The following is a 13,583-nucleotide window of genomic DNA, read 5'->3' as shown; positions in this document are numbered from 1 at the left end:
CCTCTCGTGCTCGTCCTCCCCCACTGGCCATTTCAGTAAGGTTGCCCAAAGGATTTGAAAAAGACTATGTGTATAGCCAAGGACTTGGGCCGCACGTCCAAAACAAAGTTCATGACGTCATTGAAGTCATATACTTAGACAATTTTCGAAAATAATTGGCTTGGTAGAATGTTGTAGTCATAACGGAATAGGTGAAAGTTCTTTTATTAATGCTTGTCAAGCAACTCTTTTTATCAAGTAGGCGCACCTTAGTAATGCAGAGTGTCTAGGTTGATTGGATACAAGAAGTGCTAGCAAGGGTCTCGTCCCCTGCTAAACAAGTGAGCTGAGCTCCGCCAAAATGTTCCTCTACTACCTGGCTCTGTGTGAAAAGAGTTACCAAAAGATAGATAGGGGGAGACTTGCATTAACATTAGAATCTTTGGGCCGCACGTCTAAACCTTGACTTAACAACTACTTATTTAAGTTGATTACTTCGAAAGTTGTAGAAGATTGTAACTAACCACTATAAATTTTCGTTGACCATGTGTATACTTGTATATATGTGACGTTTTGTGTGTGTACCTTGGTCCACGTCTTGTTTATATTTTACTAACTTTATTCTTTTGTTCTACTACAGATCAATGAATGTCTGGATCGTCTGAACCACCCAAGTACACCAAAACGCCCCTCCACGTCATTCAAGATAGACTTGAAGATTAAGAAAAACTCGGATCTCTTTGACGTCCAAGTTACCACTCCCTTCAATTTCGTGAGCTTCAATAGATAGTGAAGGGAATAGAGTAGAGGGAGGATCAGAAGCTTCTGACACTTCAGTTGTTCCATCACCACACCAAACGCCACCTCCATCACCTCGTGCACTCTTAGTCATTCAACCACCACCACCACCAATGGCTCTCACCATCAGGCAACTTCTACATCCGTCATCCCACCTGGTGGCGTCCCTACTTGCATAACCTACCCTGCTGCAGCTGGGGTTAACAGCTGATTTTGAGTTGAAGTCTGGATTGCTTCATCGTCTTCCTACATTCCATGGACTCTCTATGGAAGATCCCAACAACCACTTGATGGAATTTCAGTTCATCTGCACTAGCATGAAGCCTCAAGGAGCTGATGAGCATATTTTGAAGTTAAAAGCCTTCCCATTTTCGTTGGCTGACAAGGCAAAGCAATGGCTTTATGAGTTGCCAAGTGGACGGATTACATCTTGGGCTGATATGATGAAGGCGTTTCTTGAGAAGTATTTCCCTACATCTCGCATCATCATGCTTAGGAAGAAGATAAGTGGAATTCAACAAGGGCAAGATGAGTCCTACGCAGATTACTATGAGAGGTTCAAGTCTCTCACCACTCAATGCCCTCAACATGGCATGAAGGATGAGACCTTGCTCACTTGTTTTTATGATGGGCTCACCAACTTGGAAAGAGACATGCTAGATGCAGCTTCTGGTGGATCGTTTGTTGACAAGGAACCTGCGGCTGGAATGGTTCTGATTGAGAATAGGGCCTTGAATCAACAACAATATGGAAGCTCTAGGCCCAAATCCACCACCACACGTGAAAGGGTCCATGAGGTAAGTACTTTAGCTCAATTGGAGGATAAAATTAACAAACTTACTTCTCTTGTGTCTCAGGGAGCGCATGGACAAGTTATGGTGTGTGGAGTTTGCTCAATGCAAGGGCATGTGTCTGATCAATGCCCTCAACTCATGGAAAGTGGAGGACAGGAAGGTGTTAACGCCATAGGTTTCCAACAAGGGTACCAACGTCCTAGGAATGATCCTTACTCGAATACCTACAATCCTGGATGGAGGGATCACCCAATTTTCGTTGGAAGGACAATGACAACGTTCAAAGTGCACCTCAAGGGTTCCAACAACGTCCTCAAGGCTTTTATCAAAAGCCTCAACCTCCTAACCCTACTCCTTTCAATTCGAATTATAATTCAAATGCTTCTTCTTCTTCTTCTAATGATGAATTGATCCGAACTCTAACCAAATCTACTCAAGCTTTAATTGCAGGTCAAACTCATCATGGGAATCAGATCAATGCCATATCCACGGATGTGAATGAGATGAAGAAGCAAATGAGTCAAGTTGTGGAGTTTATGGGTAAGTTTCATGAGCAAGGAAATTACCAAGTGGTACCATCCCTAATCCTCACTTTGAGCAAGCAAAGGTCGTCACTACAAGGAGTGGTAAGACCCTTGTAGACCCTCCAAAGCCTCCTAAGAAGGTTCAACGTCAACATTAGAGGAGGAGGAGGACCCTGCAACGTCTAAGGCTCATGTGACACCTCCTACTGCAGAACCGAAACCTAAAGGACAAGTTTCTAACTCTTTCAATTCGGTTATTACTAATCCATCTTCTTCTCCTTTGCCTTTCCCAAGCAGATATGCTAAGTCCAAGAAGGATGAAGCCGAAAAGGCCATCTTGGAAACTTTTAAGAAAGTGCAAATCAACATTCCTCTCCTTGAGGCCATTAAGCAAATTCCTAAGTATGCAAATTTTTGAAGGAACTTTGCACCACAAGGAGACAAAACCGTGAGAGAGAAGTGGTGAAGGTAAGTGAGAACGTCTCAGCTGTGCTTCAACGCAAAATGCCTGAAAGTGTAAGGATCCAGGGAGTTTTTCTATCCCTTGTGTTATTGGAACCACTAGATTGAAAATGCCATGCTAGACTTAGGTGCGTCTATAAATGTTATGCCATATTCTGTTTATGCATCTCTAGGTCTAGGTGAACTTAAACATGATAATGTTATTATTCAATTGGCAGATCGATCTAATGCATACCCTAAGGGGTTAGTTGAGGATGTACTTGTGCAGGTGGGTGAGTTAATCTTCCCAGCTGATTTTTACGTCCTAGAGATGGAGGAGCCTTCTCCCAAGTCAACGCCACTTTTGCTAGGTCGTCCCTTCATGAGGACGGCTAGGACTAAAATTGATGTGTATTCTGGCACCTTGTCAATGGAATTCGATGGAGAAGTTGTTGGCTTCAACATTTTGAAGCTATGAGGTATCCCCTAAGTGATTTTCAATCATGTTTTTCTATTGATATACTTGATGAACTTGCGCAGAAATTCATGGAGATTATGGAGGATGATGCCATGGCTTCAACCATTGCAAGTGGCGTTGGCATTCTTGAAAATGGCGTCACCATACCTAAGGAAGAGCTCACGGATTCTTATGAATCTATCCACCTAGAAAACGTTGCTTCTCTTGAGGCAACGTCCTATGTAGGTAGGTCAAGTCCTTCTTTTTCACTTTCCATCTCTACTAATAAACCTTTACCTTCAGTGATCCAGGCACCTACCCTAGAACTAAAGCCATTGCCAGATCATTTGAAGTATGTTTATTTGGGAGATAAAGAGACATTGCCTGTAATCATTTCATCATCCTTGACGCCAACTCAAGAGGACAAACTTGTGGAGATGCTTAAGAGACACAAACTGCAATTGGTTGGACCTTGGCAGATATCAAGGGAATTAGCCCTACCACCTGTGTCCATAGGATTTTGCTTGAGGAGGGAGCTAAGCCAACTAGGGAGGCTCAAAGACGATTGAATCCACCCATGATGGAAGTTGTGAAGAAAGAAGTCATCAAGCTTCTTGATTGTGGCGTCATATACCCTATTTCAGATTCTAAGTGGGTTTCACCAGTTCAAGTTGTGCCAAAGAAGTCTGGAATAACTGTTGTGAAGAATGCAGAGAATGAGTTAGTGCCTCAGAGAACTGTGACTGGACATCGAGTTTGTATTGACTATAGGAAGCTCAACGCCACTACTAGGAAGGATCACTTCCCTTTGCCATTCATTGATCAGATGCTTGAGAGGTTAGCTGGCCATGAGTTTTATTGCTTCTTGGATGGATATTCTGGTTACAATCAAATCGCCATTGCTCATGAGGATCAAGAGAAAACGACCTTCACTTGTCCTTTTGGAACGTTTGCCTACAGAAGAATGCCATTCGGACTATGCAACGCCCCAGGTACGTTTCAAAGGTGCATGGTAAGTATCTTTTCTGATTTTATTGAGAAAATTATTGAAGTTTTTATGGATGACTTTTCTGTCTTTGGTAAAGATTTCGAAAATTGCTTAAGTAACTTAGAATTGATACTTGTACGTTGTGAAGAAACTAACCTTGTTTTAAATTGGGAAAAATGTCACTTTATGGTTAAACAGGAATAGTTTTAGGGCATATTATCTCTAAACGTGGAATTGAAGTAGATAAAGCTAAAGTAGATCTTGTTAGATACTTACCATACCCCACAAGTGTGAGGGAGGTCCGTTCTTTCTTGGACATGCAGGTTTCTACAGGCGCTTTATCAAGGACTTCTCCAAGATTTCTAGGCCCCTATGTCGTCTACTTCAAAAGGAAGTGGCGTTTGAGTTTGATGAGGATTGCAAGAAGGCATTCAACACTTTGAAGGAGCTTCTAACGTCTGCACCAATTATGCTTCCACCAGATTGGTCTCTACCCTTTGAGATCATGTGTGACGCCTCAGATTATGCCATTGGGGCCGTGCTAGGACAAAGAAGGGACAAGAAGCCCCACGCCATCTACTATGCTTCTAGGACCCTTAATGATGCTCAACTCAATTACTCTACAACTGAAAAAGAACTTTTAGCTGTTGTTTTTGCCTTAGAGAAATTTCGATCTTATTTGTTGGGTACTAAAGTTATTATTTATTCTGATCATGCAGCTCTTAGGTACCTGATGTCAAAGAAGGAGGCAAAACCTAGGCTAATTCGTTGGATACTCTTGCTTCAAGAGTTTGACGTTGAGATCAAGGACAAGAAGGGCTCTGACAACGTTGTGGCTGATCACTTGAGTAGGCTAGTGAGTGAAGAGGACGCCCCCTTAGTGGAGATGTTTCCGGATGAACAACTCTTCGGAATCCAGGTAAGTGAGCCTTGGTATGCAGATATTGTTAATTATTTGGTGTCCAAAACGTTCCCTAGTAATATGCTAAGTGTTCAACGTGATAGACTTAAGTTTTTAGCTAGACAATATGTTTGGGATGATCCTTACTTGTGGAAATATTGTTCTGATAAATTGATAAGGAGATGTGTGCCTAATAATGAACAAAAAGCTATACTTGAGTTTTGTCATTCTAAACAATGTGGTGGTCACTTTGGCTCGGATAGAACTGCTAGGAAGGTGTTGGAATGTGGTTTTTATTGGCCTACTATATTTAAAGATGCATATAATTTTTGTATGACATGTGATAGGTGCCAAAGAACTGGTAATTTAGGACCTAGAGATCAAATGCCTTTAACTCCTGTTATAATAGTCGAAATCTTTGATGTTTGGGGTATAGATTTCATGGGTCCTTTTCCTTCATCTAATGGGTTCCTTTATATTCTCTTGGCTGTTGATTATGTTTCTAAGTGGGTGGAAGCGAAAGCCACCAGGACTAATGATTCTAAGGTTGTTGCAGAGTTTATAAAGTCTAATATTTTTAGTAGGTTTGGCATGCCTAGAGCACTCATTAGTGATGGAGGTTCTCACTTTTGCAACAAGACCATTGAAGCGTTGCTTAGGAAGTATCATGTGACCATAAGGTTTCAACGCCTTATCATCCTCAAACAAGTGGACAAGCAGAAGTTTCAAATAGGGAGATCAAGAGGATACTTGAGAAAACCGTGGGTCCTTCAAGGAAGGATTGGAGCCAACGTTTGGAGGATGCTCTTTGGGCATATAGGACGGCTTTCAAGACACCAATTGGGATGTCACCATTTCGTTTGGTGTATGGGAAACCGTGTCACTTACCTGTGGAGTTGGAGCATCGAGCTTGGTGGGCAATCAAGACATTCAACATGGAATTGGATGAAGCTGGACTTCATAGGAAATTGCAACTCAATGAGCTTGAGGAAATTCGGAATGATGCCTATGATAGTGCACGGATTTACAAGGAAAAGACAAAGGCTTTTCATGATAAGATGATTCGTGGAAAGACCTTTGTAATTGGTCAAAAAGTTCTTTTATTTCATTCTAGATTGAGACTTTTTCCTGGTAAGTTACGTTCTAGATGGGTTGGTCCTTTTATAGTTACTAATGTCTTTCCTCATGGTGCTATACAGATAAAGAGTCATATAACTGGAGCGGAATTCAAAGTGAATGGACATCGTCTTAAGCCTTACTATGAGGCGTTTGTGGAGCATAATGTGGAGGATGTACCCCTCCAAGAGGCGCCACAACCAGAAGAGTAAATGAAGGTGCAAGTCTAGGCTGAAAGACTTTAAACATTAAGCGCTGCATGGGAGGCAACCCATTTCATCCGTAGCTGTGGAGGAGCCATCAACGCAGATTTGCATTCTTGAACTCTTCCCTTCTCTTTTATTTTCGAAACTTTGTCTTTGTTTTAGGTTTCTTGCGTTAACTCTTATGCCATGCTTGATTGATGCTTTGTATGCTTTATACTTGTTTATACATTGAGGACAATGCATGATTAAGTGTGGGGAAGGGTATAACGTTTCACTTTGTTTTTAGGAGCTAGTTTTGTGGTTAAAAAAGAAAACAAAATAAAAAATCGGAAAAATCAGAAAATAAAAAAATTTGCGTTAACTTTGTTTTAGGTTTTGTGTTATATGTTTTGGTTTTTATACTTGTGTTTTGTTTGTTTGTTATTGTTAGAGTCAAAATGATTTTTGGGTAAATATCTTCTTCATCGTAGGCGCATCCAATGGGATGTGATGTCTAAGGTTCAGTTTGGATATGAGAAGTGCTGCAAAGGGTCTCGTCCCCTGTCAACAAGTGAGCTGAGCTCCGCCAAAATCGTTCCTCTCTTCACCTGGTCATGTTCCAAAGGAGTTACCGAAAGGAGAAGGGAAATAACCCTAAGTCCAAACGTTTTTGTCATGTTTGTGCGTCATTTATATGTTGTTTTGTTTGTTTTGTGATCGAGTCTTAGGATGCCCTTTTAACTGTCTAGGATGAGCTTATATCTCTGAAATTAAGGCTAAAAGAGGATCACAAGATTGAGATAATGTTTGATGATATTCTTTGGTTAATTATGATTTATGAAAAGCATATGAATGTGTAGTAGATATGGTGCATGCGTAACTTTGGTACAGAATATGAACATGTGGAAGATAAGTTATGATTCATAATAACCCTTGTGAGAATTTGAGCCATGTGCCCTTTCTTTGTTGAGTGATTAATGAAAAAATGAATTATACTCTTATTTTCTTGGCGATGATTTTGTTGATCTCATTATTCTTTCATCTTGATTGATTACTTGCCATAGATTAAGTTTGATGGACTAGAGAATGCTAGAATTCACTGTTATGCTTGTTGAGACGTTTATGATCAATATATGGCCCTGATTCTGGAAAGGATAAAGGTACTTACTTAGGATTTTACCACCATAGCCAAATATAGCCTGTGTCCCTAATTGTGCCCGTCGTGGGACTCCCCTAGTTTAACCATTTTGAGCCTACATTGAGCCTTTTCTTTCATCACCCTCAAAATTCCTTAACCTTAACCCTAGTATAGTTATATCTTACCCTTTGTTCTAAAGACTTAGTGGAGCATATTTTTGAGACTTTGCTTGGAGTTTTGGCGTCAAGGAAGATTTTGAAGACATGAAGAAGTTCAAGTGTGGGGGTAGACTTGTCCATATGTAATCTTTGTATGTATTGCCGAAAAAGAAAAAAAAAAAAAAGAATGAAATCGTAAAAAAAATCAAGAAAAGAATATTTCGGCAATTAAGAAAAATGTGTGATATTGTTTATGTTTATGGATTTTAGTCCCCTATACTTGGTGAATTTGGAGTTTGTTTTAAATTGAAGGCCCATTGTTGAAAATTTGGTCTTTGTCCAATTCACTTGTTCGAAGAAGGTTAGAATGAAGTTTGGGCCCAACATGATGGTACTTGGCCCTTTTATAAGCCTTTGAAGGATACTTGCGTTTGCTATGCTTGGTGGATTCGAAATATGGTCTCTCTACATCTACAAGTGCTCTACTAGGTTTTTAGGATACTTTGTGATTTCCCTATCCCTTCGTTTCTTTTAACCTTAAGCCTTGGCCCCATTACAACCTTAAATTGTAAGACCTCTTTGATCCTTAAGATGGGACAGCCTTTGATCTGTGGAGATGAGTTATAACTGTTGAACTTATGGCTTGGGTTCATCTGTGCAAGTAGTTGATATCTTTCATGAGATCTTTAAAAAAATGAATATATGTGCTTTCGTTTCTTATACATATGTGATTTACTTGTTATTCTTTCACATATACTTGAGTGATAAGCTTTTAAGCATGAGCCTTGAATCTGAGAGAAGAAAGAGTGATATATCCATGTGAGGTTTGAATCATGACTTGTTTGAAATATGTTGAGACACCCATCACCATTGTTTACCCCCAAGTCTTACATGCTTATATGTGGATTATATTTGTAATTAGCTCTTGAATATCTTGAAGATGTGATGCTTGGTTAAGTGCTAATCTTGGTGACTTGAAAGTATGAGATTTCTGAGACAATATGTTAAAGGGCGTAGAAGTCATTGTGTGTCAACGTTTTTGAGTCTTGAGTCTTTGTTTTTCGTTTTCTATACTTAGTGTTTTTCGTTAGTTTCTTTGTTTTGTGTCTTAGTCTTTTTGGTTTGTTATGTTGATTTTGCTAAGGGACTAGCAAAAGCTAAGTGTGGGGGAATTTGATAGGAGCATAAAATGCGACGTTTATAATGTTTAAACCCTATATTTTGCTAAGTTATTTCCTTTATCTTGATCAATTTAACTTAGTTAGTGTTTTCAGGTGAAAATGGAGTCTCAAAGTCCAAAAATGGCTAAGGAAGGCACAAGTGGCGCAGAAATGGAAAGAAATGAAGAAATGGAAGTTTCCCAGTTTGACTAGGAAAAGGAATCCTAGTTGGAGTAGGAATCAGAAGCTGACTTGGATTCAAACTCTTAAGTCGCGGAAATTAGAAGTTCTACTTGATAGGGAAACCCAATTCTACTCAGATAAGGAATCCTAGTGTGACAAGGAGTCCCTGTTGGATAAGGATTACTCAAGAAGGTTCCGGAAGAGTGTAGAAGAATCGCAGAAAAGAAGTTTGTATTCAACTAGGAAACCTACTTGCATATGGAGTTCTACTCATACTAGGAGAGCTATGGAACGTCATGAAGCATCTAGAAGTCTCAAGAAGTCATATGCCGTGCACATGGAAGAGGAAGCAACAAAGGAATTCGAATTACAAAGCAATGTGGAATTTGGACTTCTTGTTGAGTAAGGATTGGAATTGCCGTGAGATTCTTGAAGGTTCTAGGGAGTTCTTGACGTTTCTACTTCAGAATAGGCGTGGAAGCATGTGAGAGGCATGTGATGTGAAGGAAAACCGAATTGGACTCAACTTGTGCATTAAAAGTCAAATCCATTACAGATTCGGAAATCTGCCTGTGCAGATCAGTCAACTTCAACGGAGTGTCAAAAATCGCTCAGAGCTCAGAAAATTATGATCTTTATATGGTTGGAAAGCTACAGATGTCTAGTTTCCAGAGCTTTTTACAGCTCATCAATAGCTATTTTCTAGAGAAAGTTATGGCCGTTTTAGTGGACTGAGGTCAATCCTGCCGGAAATCTGTTTTGAGAGAAAGAAGTCCTAAATCAACACGAACTAAGAGAAACCAAGTAGAAACGAATTGGGAGTGCCTTGAGACGTTCTACTATATATACCTTGTGTATTAGACGTTCAGGGTTGACACATTATTCTCCACAATTTCGTTTCTCACCGGTTTGCTCTTGAGTTTCAGGTTTTTGCATCTACAAGTTCCTAGCCGTGCCATCCTCCATCCTAGCCGTGAATTCTACCTTGTGTTGCTGCCTTGGATCTGCTTTGGACCTTGGGACGTAGTCAAGGGTTGTTCATACCATCTTCCCTATGTTTCTTTACGGTTTAGTGTTTTGTAGTTGTATTTTCTGTTTTGTTTTCTTATGTGTAAAACCGAAACCATGAGATAACTTTCTGATTTTTGAATGCGATTTTGATGTTCTTTTCAATGATTGATTGGTTTATGTATGTTTGATCTTTATTTGTTGCCGAAATATGGAATGATAATCTGGTTTTGTTTTATGGAAACTTTTATGTGTTCTTGTTCTTTGGTGCGCAACTTAGGATGATTGCATGTAATTGGAGCTAGTAATTAGGTGAACGCTTGTTGATCCTAGTTCGTTAAAGTAGTAAAGGCTTTGTACAAAGGTCGAGATCAGATTATGCATGTAATGAAAAGACTTGCTTTGAGTACTTGAATTTGCATGTTTATTGACTAAACTTTCACTTGTGCTTAATGATTCGAATGCATGAGATCATGAGTTGCTTTGATTGTGTGATACCTGCATTTGAAGTATATTGTTTAGGCGCTTGTTCTACTCAATTGTGTAAAGGGAAGTCATATAAGGGACATTGGGCGCTTGTAACTTTGTTTCTTGGTTGATATCGTTTCATGGTAACTAAAAGATTAAAGATTGCATGAATGGATTGTTCTTGATTAGTTCTTGAAAAATTGTTCTTCAAAAATTCTTCTTTTCCCACCTATGTAAATAAAAACGTTTTCAATCTTTGTTTATTTTCTGAAAATTTATGTTTTCAATCTTCAAAAACCCCCCATCTTTATGTTTTCTTGTTTGTGTAAATAAATAAAATTAACTTAGATTTTTAGGTAGCATGTTAACCTAGTTAAATAAAAAAATAAAATAAAAAAATAAATGTTTTTAATTCGTGAATAGTGTCTCCGTGAATAGTAAATATGTGTTTGTTTTAGTTTTAGTTTTTTTAGGAGTTTGTTATGAGTTTGTTAGGTCTCCTTAATTTAAGGGATAGGTTCCTAAATTTTAGGGAAAGTAGTTAGAGTTAGTTTTGACTTAGATTTTTGTTTGACTTGGTCAATAATTTGTTTTCTTAGTAATTAAGTAATCCTAATTAGTATATAACTAGTAATCCTTGTTGTATATGGTTTCTAATGTGATATGGATTTGTAAATTGTGTATAAATAGGAGTAGGATTTCAAACCTTTTCTAACTTTTCTTTGTTTCTTTCGAATCTATGTATATATATACTTGTATATTTTGTTATTCTTCATTCTTTGTCTTCTAATTCGTGTGAATGTATGTATGCTCTCTAACTCTGTTGTTTCTAATTTTGCATGTAAATTCTATTTTGTAATTGTAAATGTTCTTGTATTTTCGTATGAATGTATATTCTTCTTAATTTGTTTCTCACATGTTAGCACCCTCAATCCCCGGTTTGAACGATCCCTGCTTATCCTATACTAACGCTCGACATTTTCAGGGTTTAAATTGGCGAATGCTTTTGCACGTATCAATTTTTGGCGCCGTTGCCGGGGATTGAAAAGTCTTCATGTGATGAAAACGCCACTAAGGTATTGATTTGGTAAGGGGCCGTGAACTTTAATGGAATAGGTGAAGTCCCTTTGTTTATTAGCCTAAACCCCTTTCTAGAACCTGAATCAGGTCTATTAAGGTTGAGGGCGGCTTTTATTAACAATCGAACAATGTCTTGCACTTAGTATTTTTTCTTATCTAAGTAAGTATAGCCTATGTGGAATGGTGTCTAGAAAGGGGACAACGTTCATGACGGGTTTTGAATCCAGAACGGCAATTGCCAAAATGGGTTCTACCTCTCGTGCTCGTCCTCCCCCAACTGGCCATTTCAGTAAGGTTGCCCAAAGGATTTGAAAAAGACTATGTGTATAGCCAAGGACTTGGGCCGCACGTCCAAAACAAAGTTCATGACGTCTCATTGAGTCAATATACTTAGACAATTTTCGAAAATAATTGGCTTGGGTATGAATGTTGTAGGTCATAACGGAATAGGTGAAAGTTCTTTTATTAATGCTTGTCAAGCAACTCTTTTTATCAAGTAGGCGCACCTTAGTAATGCAGAGTGTCTAGGTTGATTGGATACAAGAAGTGCTAGCAAAGGGTCTCGTCCCCTGCTAAACAAGTGAGCTGAGCTCCGCCAAAATTGTTCCTCTACTACCTGGCTCTGTGTGAAAAGAGTTACCAAAAGATAGATAGGGGGAGACTTGCATTAACATTAGAATCTTGGGCCGCACGTCTAAACCTTGACTTAACGACTACTTATTTAAGTTGATTACTTCGAAAGTTGTAGAAGATTGTAACTAACCACTATAAATTTTCGTTGACCATGTGTATACTTGTATATATGTGACGTTTTGGTGTGTGTACCTTGGTCCACGTCTTGTTTATATTTACTAACTTATTCTTTTGTTCTACTACAGATCAATGAATGTCTGGATCGTCTGAACCACCCAAGTACACCAAAACGCCCCTCCACGTCATTCAAGATAGACTTGAGAGATTGAAGAAAAACTCGGATCTCTTTGACGTCCAAGTTACCACTCCCTTCAATTTCGTGAGCTTCAATTAGATAGTGAAGGGAATAGAGTAGAGGGAGGATCAGAAGCTTCTGACACTTCAGTTGTTCCATCACCACACCAAACGCCACCTCCATCACCTCGTGCACTTTAGTCGTTCACCACCACCACCACCAATGGCTCTCACCATAAGGCAACTCTCTACATCCGTCATCCCACCTGGTGGCGTCCCTACTTGCATAACCTACCCTGCTGCAGCTGAGGGTTAACAGCTGATTTTGAGTTGAAGTCTGGATTGCTTCATCGTCTTCCTACATTCCATGGACTCTCTATGGAAGATCCCAACAACCACTTGATGGAATTTCAGTTCATCTGCACTAGCATGAAGCCTCAAGGAGCTGATGAGCATATTTTGAAGTTAAAAGCCTTCCCATTTTCGTTGGCTGACAAGGCAAAGCAATGGCTTTATGAGTTGCCAAGTGGACGGATTACATCTTGGGCTGATATGATGAAGGCGTTTCTTGAGAAGTATTTCCCTACATCTCGCATCATCATGCTTAGGAAGAAGATAAGTGGAATTCAACAAGGGCAAGATGAGTCCTACGCAGATTACTATGAGAGGTTCAAGTCTCTCACCACTCAATGCCCTCAACATGGCATGAAGGATGAGACCTTGCTCACTTGTTTTTATGATGGGCTCACCAACTTGGAAAGAGACATGCTAGATGCAGCTTCTGGTGGATCGTTTGTTGACAAGGAACCTGCGGCTGGAATGGTTCTGATTGAGAATAGGGCCTTGAATCAACAACAATATGGAAGCTCTAGGCCCAAATCCACCACCACACGTGAAAGGGTCCATGAGGTAAGTACTTTAGCTCAATTGGAGGATAAAATTAACAAACTTACTTCTCTTGTGTCTCAGGGAGCGCATGGACAAGTTATGGTGTGTGGAGTTTGCTCAATGCAAGGGCATGTGTCTGATCAATGCCCTCAACTCATGGAAAGTGGAGGACAGGAAGGTGTTAACGCCATAGGTTTCCAACAAGGGTACCAACGTCCTAGGAATGATCCTTACTCGAATACCTACAATCCTGGATGGAGGGATCACCCAATTTTCGTTGGAAGGACAATGACAACGTTCAAAGTGCACCTCAAGGGTTCCAACAACGTCCTCAAGGCTTTTATCAAAAGCCTCAACCTCCTAACCCTACTCCTTTCAATTCGAATTATA

General features: G+C 39.6%; 2 non-coding genes across 2 annotated transcripts; both read right to left on the bottom strand.

Annotated features, from left to right (window-relative positions):
• Nucleotides 1–1,265: 1,265 nt before the first annotated feature.
• LOC112181204 lies at nucleotides 1,266–1,372 on the bottom strand. The gene has a single exon (XR_002928720.1). It is a non-coding gene; the product is annotated as a small nucleolar RNA R71 (small nucleolar RNA).
• Nucleotides 1,373–12,905: 11,533 nt separating this feature from the next.
• Nucleotides 12,906–13,012, bottom strand: LOC112181203. The gene has a single exon (XR_002928719.1). It is a non-coding gene; the product is annotated as a small nucleolar RNA R71 (small nucleolar RNA).
• Between the last annotated feature and the right edge of the window lie 571 nt (nucleotides 13,013–13,583).

The sequence above is a fragment of the Rosa chinensis genome, unplaced genomic scaffold, assembly GCF_002994745.2.
Source record: "Rosa chinensis cultivar Old Blush unplaced genomic scaffold, RchiOBHm-V2 RchiOBHmChr0c05, whole genome shotgun sequence".
NCBI classification, from domain to species: domain Eukaryota; kingdom Viridiplantae; phylum Streptophyta; class Magnoliopsida; order Rosales; family Rosaceae; genus Rosa; species Rosa chinensis.
The sequence above is the reverse complement of the archived record's forward strand: the minus strand, read 5'-3'. Positions and strand labels throughout refer to the sequence as shown.